The sequence below is a fragment of the Balaenoptera acutorostrata genome, chromosome 8, assembly GCF_949987535.1.
Source record: "Balaenoptera acutorostrata chromosome 8, mBalAcu1.1, whole genome shotgun sequence".
Classification (NCBI taxonomy): domain Eukaryota; kingdom Metazoa; phylum Chordata; class Mammalia; order Artiodactyla; family Balaenopteridae; genus Balaenoptera; species Balaenoptera acutorostrata.
This window is the reverse complement of record NC_080071.1, coordinates 40,292,527-40,313,522: the sequence shown is the minus strand read 5'-3', so window position 1 is coordinate 40,313,522 and position 20,996 is coordinate 40,292,527. Positions and strand designations below refer to the sequence as shown.

General features: G+C 41.7%; 1 protein-coding gene across 4 annotated transcripts in view; it reads left to right on the top strand.

Annotated features, from left to right (window-relative positions):
• Positions 1-6,610: 6,610 nt before the first annotated feature.
• Positions 6,611-20,996, top strand: part of ZNF385B (zinc finger protein 385B) — a 432,563-nt gene continuing 418,177 nt past the window's right edge. For all 4 annotated transcript variants that reach the window (XR_009009118.1, XM_057551853.1, XM_057551854.1 and 1 more), the window contains exon 1: positions 6,611-6,770. The gene's annotated coding sequence lies outside the window, so the exon portion shown is untranslated. The remainder of the gene's footprint in view (positions 6,771-20,996) is intronic.

Below are 20,996 nucleotides of genomic sequence, written 5' to 3'. Positions count from 1 at the left end.
AGTTTTTTTTTTTTTAAAACTGAAGTATAGTTGATGTACAATATTATATGCTAGAATTCAAGTTTTACCCCCAACCCAGGTCTTTTCGTAATCCCATACTATCCCGCATGCCGTCCCTGCTCTCCATTATAATCCAGCTTGGTCTGTTTTATTCAAGGAATCTTTTTCAGAAAACCCACCTGAGCTACATGATTTCAACCGCTCCCCTAAGATATCCCTTTAGTAGCATGGAGTTCTTCAGTTAATGCTTGATGTTTAAATGATTGTTACTTGTACTCCAGGCTTGATCCCAATAGTTTAAAAATTCTTGGAGAGTACTTGGATAGAGGGCTCTGATCACAAAGAACACTCATAAAATACTATTAAGTAGGATAGCTTCAAGAGCATCTTGAATTATTTTGTTAGGATTAAGATGGCCCCTTAAACTGGCCAAGTAGTGCTGATGCCTAATGCAGACTTGTGCATTAAACACATAATATTTACTGAAATGACTGAATGACAGTCTGAATCTGGCTTCTTGAGCATCACTTCCTTTGTGCAGCAGAGTCAGGTCCTGCCCTTTGCACTGTGAATGTATGAATAAGAATGGAAATTCACCGCTCCGTTCCAGCTTGCATTGAATGCCTACAACTAGTTTGATTCAGTCCTGGGCACTGGAGGTAGGGGGGGCTGACGGTAAAGGCGAAATATGAGGAACAGTCTTTTGCTTTAAGAGTCACACAATCTCATTGAAAAGATAAGATATGAGATAGCTACCATCTGTAAGGAGTTTGTTTAGAGAGGTTCAGATCGTTGTCCAAATTTGAAGGATATTGACTGAGAGCTCAAAGACTACAACATATTTGGAGTTTGTGAAGAAATAGGGGTTTTCTTCCTTAGCCCTCTCAACTCCCTTCCTGAAACCCTGCCTTAGGTTTCCTAAGTTGAGAATGGTTTCAGAAGCTAGGGTGACAGTAGTTGTAGTGAGTGAAAAGCAGAAAATGAGAAACCATTTACTCGGCACACAGATATTGAGCTGCTCTTTGTAAGGTACTATATGTTAGGTCTTATAAGGGACTACAGAGCAAGTAGGGTATGATTTCTACTCCCAGTGGAACTTAGCCTAATCAATACTTTTGATTAACCTCAAGAAGCAGCCTATAAAGAGCTTTTTAAAGATAAGAAAAACTTGAATTAGAATTTTAGCTCTATTTGTGACCTTCTGCATATCACAAATGTACTGCTTCTCGTTTTCCCTCTCTGTAAAATGGTATATTTTCCCCCTCATAGGATTCTTATGACAATAAATGAGACAACGCATTTACAGTATGTGGAACACTGTATTCTTCAATAAGCTCTGTGTTGGCTATTCAGACACTGAAGCCTTTTGAAAATTATTCAACACAGTACGTTCAACACTCATAGTTTATCTAAAATTATGGCATAGGTTAAAGTGAAAAACTCTTGAAAAAATGCAATCTTAAATCAAAAGGTTTTAGTCACTGGGGAGCTTCCCCAGTTACCAGGTGGTTGTGAGTTAAATGCACAAGGGCATGGACTGAAGAGCTAAGACTAAGAAATAGATCAATGTTTTTGAAAGGAATATCACCACATCTTCAGATTTACAAAAAGTGGAAGGAAATTAAAACTGCAAATGCAGTTCAGAGAAGATTATTTTATATCCATCTCAGAGCAAAGAGCCAAACAGGGGAATATGTGCTAACCAGGGTAATCACCTTGCAATCTCATTAGGGAAGGATTTGGGGGTACTGTAAAGTCATGCAACCTTCATTTTGGGGCCCAAGGCAGTGCTGGATTAAGTTTCAAGGGACAGATACGTAAGAAGAGTCACAGTTACTACCTCAAAGCCGTGGTTAGGGTCTAGGAGGAATACTTTTACAATATCGATCACCTCTGGACATAAAAAATGTTATTTCCTCAGAGAAGGGGGCACAATGCCACAGCAAGGAACCAATTCCATTAGAGCTCAAGAAAATAAGTTTTTACGAGGAAAAGGTAAAAACAAACAGATCTTGGTCACACATGGGAAAAATACTTAACTAATTAATTTTAAAATATCAAGATAAAGAAATAATGTGCTCAATGTGAAAAGGGAAGACACATATTAGTGAGCAAGGAATTTCATTACATGGTCCTCCTCTGCTAATAGTATTCAAGTAAAAAAAGGAAGATGGAAGGGAACTCAATCTCCGGTTAAAAAATAATTGTAGACCAAAAGGACAATTCTTTTTCACAGAATAGAATACTAGTGAGTCACATAAAAACAATTCCCTAGGACAGGGAGAAAAAAAGACTAGCACAGTTCCTCAAGTAAGCCTGAAATTTAGCAGTAAGTTCTATATCCCTTCTTCTAAAAGGCAGATACTCCATTTAGATTTAAAAGATAATACAGTTAGGTTTAGAAATGAGATAAATGTAAAGCACAAATTGACAACTCAGAAATAGCCTTAGATTTACACTTAAAACAACTTCCTCCACTTTTTCATTTTCATTTTCTTAGATATAACTGGATGGTTCAAAGTTGGAATTTCTGCATGAAACAAACTCGTTAGCCTTAAAGTACTATCTGTCGCATCTCATATGCTTCATCAAACGTATGAGAAAATGAGAATGGAAATTACCTAATCAAAAAACCCTCAACATTTTGTGTTTCAATTCATTGTTATCCATCTTGAGTAGGCAGACATCTTAAGATAATATCAGCGGTTTTGAACAAAAACAAAATGTTTTGCTGAGCCTGAGTTGGGGCTTTTAAGAATAAATGTCACATTCATTCCATAATTTCTCATAATATGTGGAAGTTGAAATAAAAGATTTTCTGATATTTGCAATATTCATATACCCTTGTATAGAAACATAATTTAGTGGCCTATTGAAAAAAATGTTATACTATCTTCCACCTAGTTGTAAGTTGCTCTGAAAATCCTATATATATGTGTGTATATATATATATATATATATATAAATTCCTATATATATATATATATATAATTTATTTTTTTTGGTATTTCTAAGACATTTTAGATCTTATTGCCCAATATGGAGATAAACCTCCTATTTATTTTCCAAATAGTTGTTAACATAAATTACAATAAACATTTGTCAGGTATTTTACAGTTTGCAAAATACTTTCCTGTTTGCTTTGATCCTCAGGATAACCCCTATGATGAAGGTATATTTATTTTCCCACATTACAGATGAGGAAACTGAAGGTTAGAGGGAATGAAGAACATCACATGGCTAGTGAGTCAGTACTAAGCCAGAGCTCAAGTCCTGTTCATTCAACACTAGAACATGTTTTTCCACATTACCTGACACTGGAGCCACCTGCAAGTACAGTTATCAGGAAAGATTCATAGTGGAGATTATTGAAAAGCAAAACAAGAGTTAAAAGACACTTTGAGGGAAAGTTTGCAGAACACCTCTAAAGCAATGGAGGAAAAGCGAAATACGAGCAAGACAATTATCAACCAATAGTACCTGTATTCCTATATAGTTTCCAAAGTGTTTCATAAACATTATGTCTTTACAGCAACCCATTGAGACAAGGCTGGTATAATTAGTCCTGTCTTACAGATGAAGAAACTAAGGTCTCTAGGCTTGAAAGTGACAGCTGAAATTGGAATTTGAATCTCCTACTCCTAGTTCAGTTTTCTTCTTCTATTGCAAGCGTGGTTTTCAAAATATGGTCCTCAGCTCTGAGACCAGAAAGTTGATGATGGCTGCAAAGCAATCTAAAATGTCTATAGGGCCTTGTTATATGAAGTCTTACTTATCCATTTCTTATGTAGAAGGTCTTATCCATTTCTTAGAGAGTAAAGCGAAGTGATTGATGAAGTCTTCAAATTGATGAAGTCTTCAAATTTGTTGATGCTGTTCTTGTTAATACCAAGTTCTTTATCTACTGGAAAGTATGAATTTATGGACATAGTTAAAGGGAGTTTGCCTAAGTTCCTCAGTGTTTAGGAAACAATGCACCACACACCTCATTAACACAAATAGTAGAAAAAGGCTCAAATTAATTTCTTTCTGCTATGTTTCTTCTCAATGCTTAGGCACCACTTCTCGCTGCACAATCCCTCTGTGTTGCTGCTCTCCTGACAGTTCTCTGAATGCTCCTCGCCTAGGGCTAACAGTTCTCTGAGTTGGTTTACTTCATTATTGCCAGGAATGAGCAATAATGGTTTTAGGGAAATGATGGTGGGAGAATTTGAGGATAGGAGGACCCCCTACATCAGATGGCACTGAAAAGGAACAGGCAATGCCAAGATATATAATAGGCACAAATTTGCAATCAGCAAATCTATAGAGCAGCTGTTGTTTCTATATATTTAAATCTTGCATTGTTTTAGTTTAATGTTGTTTCCACGTTGAAGTGCATTTAGAAAGGAGGCACTGCAAGTGTTTCAGTGCTTGGGCCTCCAGAGGCCTGAATCCTGTCCTGGCTAAGGACGTGACAGCACAGTTCTTAGTTATGGCACAGGTGAAAAATTGGGAGTTGTCTGCACGAATTTTATGCTTCTTTCAGCTGTTAGGAAATGCAGCCCTCAAACTATTCTCCACCATAAGTCTTCGCTATAGGTGATTAAAAATAGACAGAGAGGAGAGAAGGATATAGTTGCAGTTTGCAGGACATAAAAAATGCACATGCTGCTAAATTGTGCAAGCCACAGGGAACACTTCTCACAGGTGTTCCACTCTGCAGAGGTTACACATTTGCCTCCAAGTGCAATCCAAGGTGTTGACTTGAGGCTTTAAGGACCCCTCCCCCTTGCTCTGCACTTTAGGTACCTGGAGATACCAATACTTATCTAGGTTCAGTAGTAACCACACTGTTCCCAACTGTGAAGGGCAGGGCACTGGAAGCTGGGTGTTTTTCTCATGGAAGGCTTTTGCCTCTGGTATTTCCTGCCAGTCCCTGTCTGCCAGAACCCCACCTTACTGACCTTCAGGGACTCATGAAATTCATGACTTGTTTTCAGTATAACCTTCACTGATGGGGAGAGAGACCTTAAGAGAATGATTTTGTGAGACAACTTAAGCAGTTATCATAGCTCACGGTCTTCTGGGTTATAATGGTTTAATGTTGGTGCTGGCTTCCTGTTGCAATTTCAAATAGGGTTCAGTTTTCAGAATAAACATACCAAATAAGTGCCTGCTCTTAGTAATGAGTAAGTAAGACTGTGTACCTGGATGTGAAGATATTTAGAATTCTAAAAATATAAAAACGATCTGTCAGATTATACGCCTTCTCACGCTGGTATCACAGGTGTGCTGGTGCCTGCAATAACCCTAAATTCCAAGGTGGGTAATAAACACAACCTCCTCCTCTAGAAAGCTCTAGGATGATGTGCATGTGTGTTTGTCAAATCTCAAACCACCCTGGAGAACAGCACTGGCTTTGGCTGGACGTTAAGATATTTACTCTGGACTATTATGCCAAGACATGAACAGCTGCTGGCTTAATTATTGATGGAGTTAGTGTCAATCATCCAAGAAGAGAACCAAAGAATAATATTTTAAAATCATCTGGTCAAAGAAAAAAAAAATCTCTGTTGTAAGACACAACTCTCTTGTCATTTATTACTCTTGAACTTCTCCAGCCAAATAATCTCAGAAAATTGCTCTTTCTAAAATTATTTTTCCTATCCCCTTAAATGTTTTCTTTCCAAGCGCTCTCCCTTTCAGAACCCAGCACTTTGGCTATGTTTGCATTATTTTCGCAAGATGCCCTACATCAGGGGAACCGATGACATGTTTTAGTTTTGAAAACTTAAATAAGCACGGAAGAGAAATCCAGAGGAGCCAGGAGCCCGCCCCCCCCCCCCCCCCCCCATCCAAGAGCCCTTTAGATCCGCGGCGAGGCTGCGATGCCTTCAGCGCTGCTGGCCTTCCCCGCTCCGCCAAAAACGCCGAGGCTGCTTGGTGTGGTCTTGGAGCCGAGGGCAGGTCAAAGAAGAAAAACAAATAGTTGTTCTGACCATCTCCAAGAAGAGAGTTTCACTCTGGCTTGACTAATATTTGAAAGATCCGCCCTGCCGCGCCGCTGAGCATCCCGGCTTTGGGACCTCTGCGGTTGCCAAGAATTTTTTCAGGGACCGGGACCCCGAGGCCGAGGACTGCGAGGACCCCCTGGTCCGGACGGAGTCTCCTCTCCCTCGCGGTGCGCGCACGCCTGGAAAGGCGGGATTTAAAGGCGGCGATGCTGCGGGAGACTCCGCAGTGTCAACGAGCCCCCAAACGGTCCCGCCTCATTCGCCCCAGGGTGTGTGCCTCGCAAGTCCCTGCCTGGTGAACCGTCGCCAGCTTCGGCGCACGGGAGAGGCGTTGGCGGGTCCGACCCCGGGAGTCCGCGGCCAGGCCGGACGCCGGGAGGCTGCCGGGCCAGGCCCGAGCGCAGCGCGGGCCGGGCGCGCCCCGCGGGCTCCGGGCACACGCCCCTCACCTGGGCGAGGCAGGGCGCGCAGGCGCTCAGTGCCCGGGTCGCGGCGGGAGCCTCAGCCCCGCGCCCGCCCGAGTTGGACAGTTCCGGGGGCCGCGCCGAGCTGTCGCCGGCGCCGCAGCCGCCGCCGCCGCCGCCGCCGCCGCCGCCGCCGCCGCCGCCGCCGCCGCCGCCACCGCCACCACCCGGGCTGCCGCAGACCGCGGGAGAGCGTCTGCGCGAAGCCCCAGCGCAGCCCCGGCGGGACCGCCGCCGCCGCGCGAACGCGAGCAACAGCTTCCCGGCTGGAGGAGCCACTGCCCCACGCGCCGGTGGCCCGCGCGCCGAGGTAAGCTCCGGGTGCCCAGCCCAGCCCGACCCGGCCCGGCGCCCCCTGCAACGGGCGCCTCCTTCCCGCGGGCCCCCGTCCGCCTCCACGGGGCGAGCCGCACCTGGGCGCGCTGCCCGAGGGAAGGGCCGCCGGGAGCCCCCCTCCCGATAGAGTTTGCACTTTGTCCCGCGGTCCCACTTGTAGAGGAGGACTCCCGGCCGCCGCTTGCCCGGCCTGTGGGCTGAGGCTCCCTTGAGCCGCTGGAGTTAGGACTAGGTCGTGGAAGCCAGAGGAGTGGAGGCGTCCCCAGTGTGGGCTCCCGGGCTCCGAGTCTCCCAAACGGAGGAGAGGATGGAGAAAGGCAGAGGACGAGGACAGCACCCGTCTGTGGTTAGCCGCAGTGCCTCCGCCACCTGGGCTGGGACGTTTGGGGCTGGACGTCTCTCCGTTCAATACAGGGAAATGGGTAGTTTGGGGGCAGAGGAGTGGGAGGAAGATAGCAATCGAAGCTTGGGATCCTGAGAGAGTTCTACAGCTGAATGAAGGTGAAATGGGGGCGGTGAGACAGAGAGAAGGTCCCCAAAGTTTGCACTTGCTGGGAGCTCTGGGGGTTGGGTGGGAGGCTCGGTTACTAAGCGCTGGGTGAAGGTGTCATCGCGGGATGGGAGGACACTGTGGGACTGCGGAAGGGAGAAGGAGAAGGGGAGGGGAGGACCATCTGCTTCGCCACTGTTATTTGCGGGGGCCCTTGGGGAGAAGGGAGCGCTGGCAGGACGATGTTTCCCCGAATGCTTTCACAGCCTCTAAAGGACATACAGTTTTTATGGTGACCCTTGGGGGAGGGGGGGGGATGCTGTGGTCCTTTAAGAAAAATAAATCGCCTTCAAGCCCCCTACCCCCACGAGTACAAAATAAACACAGTTTTGGAATGCTCTTAAAAGTTCTTGCATTAGGGAAAGCCATCTTCATTTTCATGCAGAGATGTGGTTTGCAGTTCCCTTTGGTTTTGCTTTGCTCAAGAGCATCACACCAAGGTGAATGCAAACTTTGTTAAGATGTAGTAAAAGATGCTCAAACAGAAGAAATAAGACATTTGTGTTATAGGGCCCAGCCTAAAGCTTAGAAACTGGCAGCTTCAGAACAGTGCATGAAGCTGTAAAAAAATGATTTGTCAAATTAAAAAGAAGGCTTTTCACAAAGTCAGTAAGCTATGTCTTAGATAAAGTTAAAGGTTTTGGCTGGAAAGAACGCCCTTAAATATTTCAGGGCCCCATTTCTCGGGTTTCCAGAGTCCTTTCATCTTATTTTGATGCCATATGTGCAGTGAGTATATGTGCCACCCCTTGCCTGTAATAGATAAACACCCTTAGAATGCAAATACGCATTGCAAGTTCTGTTGTTATGTGAGGTTTTTAAGGAGGAAAAAATGTTTATTTGGGCAAAGTGTTGGTTGTAGTTCAAATTTTATATTCCCATAAATCAAGTATTTGTAGATTTATAATTTACACTCCTACTCATTTCCAAAAGTGATTGGAGGAAGCTTGGAATGAAAACCACAAATCAAATAGCTATTCTTGTAGATCTCCTTGACCTCTTTTGTATGCATGTGTAGTAAAATACTTTTGAGAAGGTGAATTCTCCTATCAAAGGAGAAATTACTGTCCTCTGTGGAATCATCGTAGTGATATAAATGTTTTGCAGTACAATTCTTTATGTACTTCATTTGCATTGTATTATTTTACATTACGTAATGATCTCTTTAAATAAATTTAATAACCACTAAATAGCATCTACATTAAAGAAAATAATGTTGATATTTTATAGCATTTTACCAATATACAGAGTCACATAGCAAAAAGAAAAAAGAGAATAGTGAACTCAATGTATCCTTGAACTGAGGCAGAAAGGAAACCAAGGGAGGTGTCTCCTTTACAGTCAAACCAGAGAAGGAACTGTCATTAGTACTTGTCACCCAAACATGGCCAATTAGTGAGACCTGTCAGCAGTTGGAGGGTAACTTTACAAAGTGCAACTATTGTGTGAGGATCTAACAAAGTATATCAGGTGTTCTCAGCATTCTTTTTATCAGGCTGGTGACCTGGCTCATAGAAAAGAAAACCAAAAAGTCCTGCAAAACGAACACAATTCCGAAAGGTGAAATATCTACATAGATAATGCTGTGTGGAGCTCCCACCATGGAAGAGACAAGAATCTTAAATCCTTGGACTGCCTCCCCCGCTTTAGATTTTTTCCTTCCAGCTGAGTTTGAAGATATCATTGCTTAATTTTTAACAGGAACAATTTATATTAAAAAAAATCCGAACAATGAGTTTACTTCTCACAGGAGCAACTGCTTTATTTGCGAAAATCTTTGTTCACAGAAATAAAGAGCAAAATTGGCTTTCTGCTGTGCCTATAAAATCCTGTGTCTTCGAAGATCTAAAGGACAACGAGCGTTTGTCCCAGTTTCCCACTGCCTTTTATTTGCTTCTGGGTCTTTACTGTGACCCTTCCTCTCCTACCCCACCATTTCACTGTATTTTACCACCTCCCTGACTCCTGTCTCTGTTCTCCCTGTGTCTCAATATGGTCTTTGTATCCTCCCTTTTCTTTTTTCTTCTTCTTTTTTTATTCTGCAGATTTTTCTTGATCTTCGTTGCTGTATAGATGACCTCCTTTTTGCTCTTTTGCATGTGACTTTTTATTCAGTGGTGTCCTCTTATTAGTGCTAGATTATTTCCACTTGCCTAAATTTCATATTGACATTTGAACCACCTACGAGATGGCTTTATAGTACTCTCAGGTACTTCAAATCTAACAGGTCTAGACTCTAATCAACATCTTTCTCCTTGCATGAACAAAGGTGACTCTGTCAATTTCTGTATTTCACACAATCACCCAGAATCTTTCCAATATATTTGCTTCCCACACATAATTCACAGACAAATCCTATGGACTCCATCTGCACAATGCCTCACCATGCTGGCTTCTCTACCTTTTTATTGCCACGGTGACTGTCTTTGTTCAGACTCTTCTTATCTCTTTCTAGAGACTTCCATGATGTCTTCCTGACTAGTTTACCATCTCCAGCCTCTCTCATTTTCAATCTATTTTACACTTGGTGTGCAGAATAAGCTCCTTAATGCAGAGCCAAGCTCAGTCACTGCCTAAGAAACTTTTTCCCAGTGCCCTACCTAATGACATATAAACCTCTCCTCTGACATTTCAGACCCTTTGCAGTCCAGCCCCAAAGTAGCTCTACATTGTTTACTTTGATCTCATAGATTCATTCATTCATTCATTATTCATTCGTTGATTTATTAATTTATTCAATGGATATTGGAGTACCTACCACATGCCAAGCACAGCTTTAGCAAATAATTTTAGAAGCACCTTGTGTATTGGCTCAGTGATATGCTTCAAATTTTATTTGTCAGTGGTGGAATCCGCTGTTAAAATATAATCTTATGTGGTTGAAATGGGGCCCCGGTCATCCCATTCGCCTGCCTTCCCTACCCTTAGTCTCTAAGGCATCATCACACAGAGTCATGAGTCTACTTGAAGTAATTTGAGAACCACTGCTCTAGGGTGAAGGCAGTGCTCCCTCAATACAAAGCAGTCTTCTGAGTTCTGCATCTTTGCTTGTGCTGTTTCTCTGCCTGGAACAGACCCTCCCGCTTCCCCATGACTGTTTCCACCTGTCAGAGAGTCAGTGAAATTGCTGCATCCTTCCTGATCTCCCTCTAAACTTCAGCTTCTACTCTTCCAAACCTGGTTGCATTTTGCTTGACCTCCCCTTGGAGCACAAGTCATGGTCTTCCTCATGTATATGTGCTTTTGGGCCAACCATGCCTAGCTTCAGGCCTTCATTTCCTGAAAAACCCAGCTCAGGGCCTGGCTTCTCATAGGGCCGCCACAAATAATTTAATTAGGCAGATTGACGTCTACTTAGTTCTTTAGTCCCACCTTCTGCCTGTAAGAGTTGTTTGTTTTTTTACCCCTCAATTTGGTTCTTAGAGCCAGTGTTTGGCAAACTTGAATACGCATCTAAATCATGCGGGGATCTAATTAAAATGCAGATTCTGGTTCGGCAGATCTGGCACAGGCCAGAGAGACTGCATTTCTAACATGTTCCCAGGTGATGTTGTCAGAGCGATCCTCAAACTACTTTGAGTAGCAAGGTAGTAGGTGACGCTTCCCAGGCTTGGGAGTTTCTGGCAACCCCTGCCTCTCTGCCAGGTGATTTTCCTACAGTTAGTGTTTGCTTCTATGTTACATTATTTTGAAAGTACTTTAGGCCTCACCATGCTTCCCAAAGCTGAATGGTAGGTGCCATTATTCCCTTGTATTTTCCTTTTATTTTGTTGATAAAGTATTATGATGGCCAGCTCTCCCCATTTTATTTTTTCCTGGCCAGTTCTTTTGCTTTATTACGTTTCCTCTCATTTTCCCGTTATTTTCAGATTGTGCCTGTTCTCCTTTCTCAGTCTGCTACAGTTTTTTTTCTTTCCCTTGCTCTCTCTGGTTCTTGAAATTCTCTTTGGATGCCTTGGCTGACTCCCTGCCCCAACTGTTTTCCTACTGCTTCCAAATTTTTTTTCTGTGAAAGGAGCACTGAAACAGGGTGCGGGAGACTCCAGCTCTTGTTCTGCCTTTACTGCTCGTGTGAGACGTTGGGCAAAGCTGTTTGTTTTCTGGACTCCTCACTTGTGGATGGAAGGTGTGGGTTACACAGCTTCCTGGGTCTGCTTCAGCACCAGATGCCATGTGGGATCCTCACATGGGGCAGAAGGAGCAGGGTGGGGCAGGAAACAAGGATATTCTGATGATGCTGGGGTTGGTACGTGCTCCCATCTAGTGTTTCCGTTCCAAATAAACAATTTGAACTTGTGTTGTTCTCTCCCTGCTCAGAGAGACTCATATTTCTTAAGAAAATAACTATTCCTTGGCATTCGCCAATCCAGTTGTTTTCAACCATGGATTCACACTAAAATCATGTCAGCAGTCTTTGAAAAAAAATAGTGGCATTCTTAGCCCATCTCATGGGAATGATTTACTTTATCAGTATTTTTTAAAACCTCCCCAAGTGATTGCAATCTGCAGCCTGGGTGGAGAACTACAGGATCTGATCCGTGAAGGCAGTGTGGAGTGGTGCTCAAGAACATAACATTGTGCTGAGTCAAACCCTGGCTTTGTTCCTCACCAGCTCTGAGAGCTGAGGAGATTACTTAACATCTTAGGGCCTTGATTTCTTGATCTGTGAAGTGGGTTGACTTGGTTGTTATGAGGAATATGTGAGAGCCAGAGGTGTAGTACTGTGCACCTTGTGGTGGTTTATCATGACAGTTATTCTATTACATTTCACATCCGTTGAATCACCAAAGGGTCATCTTGCCTTGGCAGTTAACACTCTCACTCCCTGTTCAGCTTTAAGATTTTCAGCACAGTATAATCACTTTGAAAGGAAATTTATGAACATATTTTTCAGAAGTCAGTGGGAACAATACAGAAGGCGTATCTATTAATAAAAACCAATCCCGCTCTTATTTTTGATCCATCTGATGCCACATCAACTCTATGATCTCATAAATACCAGAGATGAATTAAAATACATATAAACTGTTACAAAAAGATGACCGGGCGTTTACACCTACTTCATGAAAAATGACTTAGCTCTTTCCTAAAGACAGTTCTATCATCAACAAATAGAAAGGATTGAAATTCATGAGTCTAAGGGAGCATTTTATTTTGGAAATAAATATGAATGTGCTAAGCATTTACATTTCTCAGTTTATAATGGGAAATGAATTTAAAATTAAAAAAGCATACACAGAGAGATCCTTTCCTAGGCAGGCTAAAGCTAGTCAACTTTTTCTTCTCCTTTTGGCTGAGATTCTGGAATAGCTATTATGCTGTTATGCTATCAGCAAGTCAAAGATTGGATGAATGAACATAACCAATATTAACTGAGAACCCACATCCCCCCTTTTTCTGGACACATCTGATAATAAATAAAAGAGGTGTTCAATAATTCCAGTGGGCCTGGCGTAGGGAACCAATTGTGAATATCAGGGGCTGTTACGCTGATGGACTTTGCGACGGAAGGAGCTGCGGATGGGTACTATTTCTCATCTTTTTCGCTTGGAATAAAATGTTTTATTTCTGCATTATTTACTTTTTGATCAGGAAGAGTATTTTTCAGTTAAATCTTCACTAATGTTTATTTTCCATATTGTTATTGTACTTTTAAAAATAACACAATTAAGGAGATACTATGAAATTTTAAGAAGAACTTTTGAGCTACACTAGGGAAAGGCCCATTGTGAGAGATGATTAGCTAATTCTTTAAAATCTTTGCTTTAATATACTCATGTTAAAATTGTGTAAAATTCTATAGAGGGCTTCCCTGGTGGCGCAGTGGTTGAGAGTCTGCCTGCTAATGCAGGGGACGCGGGTTCGAGCCCTGGTCTGGGAAGATCCCACATGCCGCGGAGCGGCTAGGCCCGTGAGCCACAGCTGCTGAGCCTGCGCGTCTGGAGCCTGTGCCCCGCAACGGGAGGGGCCGCGATAGTGAAAGGCCCGCGCACCGCGATGAAGAGCGGTCCCCGTACCGCGATGAAGAGTGGCCCCCACTTGCCGTAACCAGAGAAAGCCCTCGCACGAACTGAAGACCCAACACAGCCAAAAATAAATAAATAAATAAATAAAGTAGCTATAAAATTAAAAAAAAAAAAAAAAAAAAAAAAATTCTATAGAGAGCTGTGATTTTTGGTATGTATTAGTTAAAGTGGTTGGTCTGATGGTTAGCCTATTATGTATGATATTCAGAGTCTAGAGGCCTGGACTCTTTCTTGGTCAGCTTATACTGTTCATGAATCAGAGTTCAGATTTTAATTCATCTCAGGCTTAATAGATTGCTATTTCTGTGAAATATTAGTTAGGGATATGGAAATGACTACTGTTCAGTCGAAGTAAGTCATTGTGTCTTTAGGGTTAAAAGGGATTTTTGTGCAATATCCTCTTAGATAAATTAGAAAAGTGAGACCCATAGAATCTAGGATATTTAAAATCTGAGCCCAGGAAAGTTAAACATTAAAAATAAGGGTAGAAAACTTCTGATATTAACACTAGAATTTAAACTTCACATAGAAATTGGGTGGACTCTGTGATGTCCTTCGATTTAATAATTTAAGAGGTGGAAAAACTTTCCCTCACAGACTTGGGGCGAGGTATTACTTTTTATGTCATGAAAATTATGATGCTGAGAATAAGAATAGCATAAAATGCTATTGTTTGTGTACAAATAAACATACCTGTATATAAGCACAGGCATTTTGATTTTATATATATGACATATTTTTACTTCAACCAATTGGTCACTGTACATGGTCTTAAATAATATCTGGAGATGCTAATGATTAAATGCATCTCATTTCCTGCATGTGTTGCAATATTGAAGATGGGAAATTGTGTAGCCTAGTGGTTGAGTTCAGGCTCTGGTGTCTTTGTGGATGCAAATTCCAGCTCCTCCATGCATTAGCTGTGTGACTTTGACCAAGTTAATCAACCTCTCTGTGCCTTAGTTTCCCAAGTCTAAGAGACAGTGAGAGAAACTTTAGTGGGATTGTTGTCAGGTTAAATGAGATAATACACATAACATACTTAGCAAAGTTCTTGGCTACAAAACTACATGAAGTCCTACAGTGCTCATAAAGGTAGCCATTATTATAATTAATAATTAATATCGAATAATAATTAATATCAAATACCTCATAGATACACTGATTTCTTTGCCAAGAGAATTTTGCAACTCTGATTTTTGAGCCTTCTGTTTGAACCTTTCTTCTTATTTTTAAACCATATATATCTTCGTTTACTTGTTTACCTTTCCTTGTTAACTTTAGGAGAACAATGAAATGGAAAGGAGAATAGAGGTGGAATTGTAAGCACTATAAGAACTCTTGAAAACGTGTAACCACATGAAGCGCGGGCAAATTTTTAATAGCAAAATATATAACCTGGGCTTTGAATTTTTGGAAAGACCAAGTGGTTCAAAGCGTAGCTTCTGCATAAATGTGCTTTTGTGAACTCTGTACGCATGTGTAAACCTGGAATGTTTGGAAGTGACCCAAATCAGAGTGCAATCCAGGTATAGGAGCCAGCTTATTTAACCAGGGTCTGTGTAACCAGGGCCGACTCATTCAAGGACATTCTCTTCTCAGGCACCTGAGTCATAGTTGAATAGTCACCTGGATTCTCCTGGGTTCGCAGGCATTTATTTTAACACCTGAATTGGATTCTCTGTGTTGGAATTTAGACAACAAATTAATTAGCAAGAAAAAGACCTAATTGGTGAACTACATATAGGATTACGAAAGAGTTTAAGTCCATATGTACCTAATTACTACATGTGTGGTTCTTAGTGGTCAGTCTCACTTGCACAGCGATGTAAGTGTCTAAACTCAGTATAGAAGGTAAAATCTTAGTCTTGTTCCTCTTTTGCATAGCCTTCTCCTTGTGTCCCCTACATGTGGCCACCAGGCTGGTCCTAAGACCTCTCTCATACAGTTCTGTATTGGTGAAAGAATCCCTGGAGAGCTTGCAAAAAATGCAGGTTCCTGGAATTCATCCTTGAAGTTTCTGACTCAGCAGTCTGAGGTAGGATCCAGGAATCCAAATTTTTTATATTGAAGTATAGTTGATTTACAATGTTGTATTAGTTTCAAGTGTACAGCAAAGTGATGTATATATATATATACACGTGTATATATATATATATTCTCTTTCAGATTCTTTTACAAGATATTGAGTATTATTCCCTGTGTTATACAGTTGATCCTTGTTGTTTACCTATTTTATACAATATATAGTAGTGTATATATGTTAATCCCAAACTCCAGGAATCTAAATCTTTTACCTAAAGATTTTATAAGAATCACAGTTGATTCACAGACCACACTTGGAAATAGTACTAGTTTTGTAGAGTAGCACTAGTTTCAACCTGGGATGCATATCAGAATTACTGTGGTTCTGAGTAAAGTCCAGTGAAATATGCACAGCTCTGTCCCTCCATGCTGCATTAACCACTGCTCTGAGCCATCCACATGGAGTCTGTCATGTGTGAATTCTAGAGAACCAGACTGTGTTCTCTCACTGACTACCCACTGGCCTTTACCCACAGGTTTTCGTCCACTGTGATTCTCCATGATAACGTGGACCACTGGCCACCTGCCTCAGTATCCCTGTGAGCTCACTTGTAATATTCAATTTCCAGGGCCCAAATCTCACCCTACAAAATCTAAAAGGAAATTGTGGGAGGTAAGGTCTTGGAGCCAGAATTTCCCCCTGGTTCCTCAGATGATGATTATGCCTTGATGGAGTTCTCTAGCCACTGATCTATGGAGCTTCAGACAACCCCAGTAGTTCTGCTAACCACCTCGACTGCAGTGGTCATGTGGCTGGTACAGAGACCACCATGACTACTGAATATCAGCAGTGTCTCTCCCCTCCCACATCTCCAGGCCTCTCCCTTTCTACCTCCAGGGAACAGCCACTTCTCCTGTCCTGTGGTTTTCTGGTGAGAAACACAGGCTCCTTGCTCTCTGGTCTCTTCTTGTCTTCCCGTTTCCACAGCTGCCAAGTAGAGGCCCAAATGACTATGCCAAATGTGTAGATGTGATGGCATGCGTTCAAACTGCTGCTGTCCTGGCAGAGGGACCCCTGTAAGCCCTTTCAAATCCTTGAAGTCTTTCTTGCCTCCCTGTATATAGCTTACATAAGCAAGGTTTAAATTTGTCGAGAATTTCACAGGTTCTCAGATCTATTGTCTTTCTCTTATATTGCATTGGAAAAGAAACAGTATAATGTACTCTTGGCTGGCATGGGGAAAAGGCAAACTGGTCTTTAGAATTATTTGACTTCTTGAGATCATGTTTCTGAGTTATCAAGAATTACAGCAAGAAAAATTGTTTATTGTGTATGGGTAACAGTTTTGAGTCTTCAGGGTGTGACTTCAATAGACCCATTTAAAAATGCAAATTATAGGATGTTTTAGTGTTGCTATATAAAATAATGAACAAAAGTGGCATCAAAAATGATTAGGTATAATATTATGAACAACTCTATCATTGATTATTTTAAAAGCCAGCAATAGTGTTCTCTTGTTAAATAACCCATTTTTTTTTTCTTTTGAGAGAGAGAGGAGAGAGAGAGATTTTGTTTTTTTTAATTAATTTATTTTTGGCTGTGTTGGATCTTCGCTTCTGTGCGAGGGTTGCGGCAAGCGGGGGCCACTCTTCATCGCGGTGCGCGGGCCTCTCACCATTGCGGCCTCTCCCGTTGCGGAGCACAGGCTCCAGACGTGCAGGCTCAGTAATTGTGGCTCACGGGCCCAGTCGCTCCGCGGCATGTGGGATCTTCCCAGACCAGGGCTCGAACCCGTGTCCCCTGCATTGGCAGGCAGATTCTCAACCACTGCGCCACCAAGGAAGCCCAAATAACCCATTTTTAATCTGTAAAACCTCAGAGAGTGATTGAGGGTAAGGTGGCATAAGAGTCGATGGTTTAACATCCCCTCATTGCAAGGTCAGGTTATGATGGAACCCTACGTCCAGCCTGACTCAGCCGTCTTAGGTGTCAACTTCTTTCCTCAACGGTAAGGAAGGCTCACTGATAGCTGAAGGGAGCAAGGGTTTCTGAAGGTGAGTGATTGGCAAAAAGGTATACCTTCCTGGAAAATGATATCACCAATCAAATTAGATGGGAAAGGGAATTATGCATATAGGAGATAGCAATGTCAGACCTTATGGATCTCCTCCAGAGGTAATTACTGGTCCCATGGCAGTAATTATTTTCTAACATTAGGGGAAAAAAATTAAAAGGCAACATCTGAACTGTTCCATCGGGCTAATAATGGTGGTTGTTGGAGAGTTCCTCCACAGGATGGATTTTTAATAGTCTCTAGGGCCTGTGCTTAGTTGGGAAGGTGGTACCACTCCTGAGGCCTCTCCGACTAGCCCACTTCTCTGTTTTTGTCAAGCCTTATTATGATACTAGGAGCATGATATTAGCACTGGTTGAAGCCCCTGTAAGCAGCCCAGCATGAAGAAAGGCACAAAGCAGAATCTCTGTGAGTCTCCCCACCCCCATGGCTGCTGTTTCTTAACCTCCTTTAGCAACAGGACGAGGCACGTGCCTCACCAGCTGGTGCCAGATTAGATGGCTTTGAACAGACGTGGCAGCTGCCTGCAAACACTTGAAGGGATGACATGTGGACAAAGTAGATTTATTTTTCTGAAGTTCCAGCAGGCACGACCAGACTCAGTGGGCAGGATTGTAGGGAGGCAGATTTCAACTCAATATGGGAAAGAACTTTCTAATGATTCAAACTGTCCAGCGATGGCCTTGAAGTTTCATGCTTGCTCCAGGTGACAGTATGTTATGGAGGAGAGGACCAGCCACCAGAAACAACATAGAAGGAATTCTGCCACTGCGTGGAAGCTTGAATGGGTTGATCACTACAGTCAGTGCCCTTCTTCACACTGTTGATAAAATAATTTGACTATAGGCAAAGGAGGGGAACATAGAAGAAAAAAAGGTAGGAGAAAAGATGTTTCTAGACTTCTTAAAAGGTGAAAGAATAGTTACTTCATCTTTTTCCCCCAGACTTTTAAAGCACATTACATTTATTGAGAACCTACTATGTGCTAGAACATTATCTCATTTAAGAGTCAAAAGGCACAAATCCCTGTGTGTCCTTCTTTTTTTTTTTAATTTTTTTTTAATCAGTCATCAATTTTATACACATCAGTGTGTACACGTCAATCCCAATCGCCCAATTCAGCACACCACCATCCCCACCCCACCGTGGTTTTCCCCCCTTGGTGTCCATACGTTTGTTCTCTACATCTGTGTCTCAACTTCTGCCCTGCAAGCCAGTTCATCTGTACCATTTTTCTAGGTTCCACATACATGTGTTAATATACGATATTTGTTTTTCTCTTTCTGACTTACTTCACTCTGTATGACAGTCTCTAGATCCATCCACGTCTCAACAAATGACTCAATTTTGTTTCTTTTTATGGCTGAGTAATATTCCATTGTATATATGTACCACAACTTCTTTATCCATTCGTCTGTCGATGGTCATTTAGGTTGCTTCCATGGCCTGGCTATTGTAAATAGTGCTGCAATGAATATTGGGGTGCATGTGTCTTTTTGAATTACGGTTTTCTCTGGGTATATGCCCAGTAGTGGGATTGCTGGATCATATGGTAATTCTATTTTTAGTTTTTTAAGGAACCTCCATAGTGTTCTCCATAGTGTCTGTATCAGTTTACATTCCCACCAACAGTGCAAGAGGGTTCCCTTTTCTCCACACCCTCTCCAGCATTTGTAGTTTGTAGATTTTTCTGATGATGCCCATTCTAACTGGTGTGAGGTGATACCTCATTGTAGTTTTGATTTGCATTTCTCTAATAATTAGTGATGTTGAGCATCTTTTCATGTGCTTCTTGGCCATCTGTATGTCTTCTTTGGAGAAATGTCTATTTAGGTCTTCTGCCCATTTTTGGATTGGGGTGTTTGTTTCTTTAATATTGAGCTGAATGAGCTGTTTATATATTTTGGAGATTAATCCTTTGTCCGTTGATTCGTTTGCAAATATTTTCTCCCATTCTGAGGGTTGTCTTTTTGTCTTGTTTATGGTTTCCTTTGCTGTGCAAAAGCTTTGAAGTTTCATTAGGTCCCATTTGTTTATTTTTGTTTTTATTTCCATTACTCTAGGAGGTGGATCAAAAAAGATCTTGCTGTGATTTATGTCAAAGAGTGTTCTTCCTATGTTTTCCTCTAAGAGTTTTATAGTGTCCGGTCTTACATTTAGGTCTCGAATCCATTTTGAGTTTATTTTTGTGTATGGTGTTAGGGAGTATTCTAATTTCATTCTTTTACATGTGGCTGTCCAGTTTTCCCAGCACCACTTATTGAAGAGACTGTCTTTTCTCCATTGTATATCTTTGCCTCCTTTGTCATAGATTAGTTGACCATAGGTGCATGGGTTTATCTCTGGGCTTTCTATCTTGTTCCATTGATCTATGTTTCTGTTTTTGTGCCAGTACCGTATTGTCTTGATTACTGTAGCTTTATAGTATAGTCTGAAGTCAGGGAGTCTGATTCCTCCAGCTCCGTCTTTTTCCCTCAAGACTGCTTTGGCTATTCGGGGTCTTTTGTGTCTCCATACAAATTTTAAGATGATTTGTTCTAGTTCTGTAAAAAATGCCATTGGTAATTTGATAGGGATTGCATTGAATCTGTAGATTGCTTTGGGTAGTAGAGTCATTTTCACAATGTTGATTCTTCCAATCCAAGAACATGGTATATCTCTCCATCTGTTGGTATCATCTTTAATTTCTTTCATCAGTGTCTTATAGTTTTCTGCATACAGCATTTCCTCTAAGATCAGGAACGAGACAAGGATGTCCACTGTCACCACTATTATTCAACATAGTTTTGGAAGTCCTAGCCACGGCAATCAGAGAAGAAAAAGAAATAAAAGGAATACAAATTGGAAAAGAAGAAGTAAAACTGTCACTGTTTGCAGATGACATGATACTATACATAGAGAATCCAAAAAGTGCCACCAGAAAACTACTAGAGCTAACCAATGAATTTGGTAAAGTTGCAGGATACAAAATTAATGCACAGAAATCTCTTGCATTCCTATACACTAATGATGAAAAATCTGAAAGAGAAATTATGGAAACACTTCCATTTACCATTGCAACAAAAAGAATAAAATACCTAGGAATAAACCTACCTAGGGAGACAAAAGACCTGTGTGTCCTTCTTAGCCAGAATTCTGCAATTGTTTTCCTGCCCCTCACATGAGGGTCAAGCCCTGTGGTCATCATCAGTGATTTCCCACAGGCTACCCTGAGTACCCATCATACCTGAGCTCAACTCCTTTATAGTCTTTTCATGTTCCCATATCACTTTTTCTGTGTTTCTCTCATGGTGCTTGCGATATTAGATTATAATGACCAGTTTGTATTGATTGTATTGATTTTTTTTCTCACTAGACTGTAAGCACTTTGAGAGCAGACCCGTAGACTTATTCATCAAGTTAATGACTATTTGAGTCTCTGAAAATAGTAAATTCTAATGTTTGTTGACTGAGTATTTGATTACTCCTCTCATTTCATCCCTCTCCCAAAAGAAATACCTAGGATGACTTTTATCCTCAAGTTA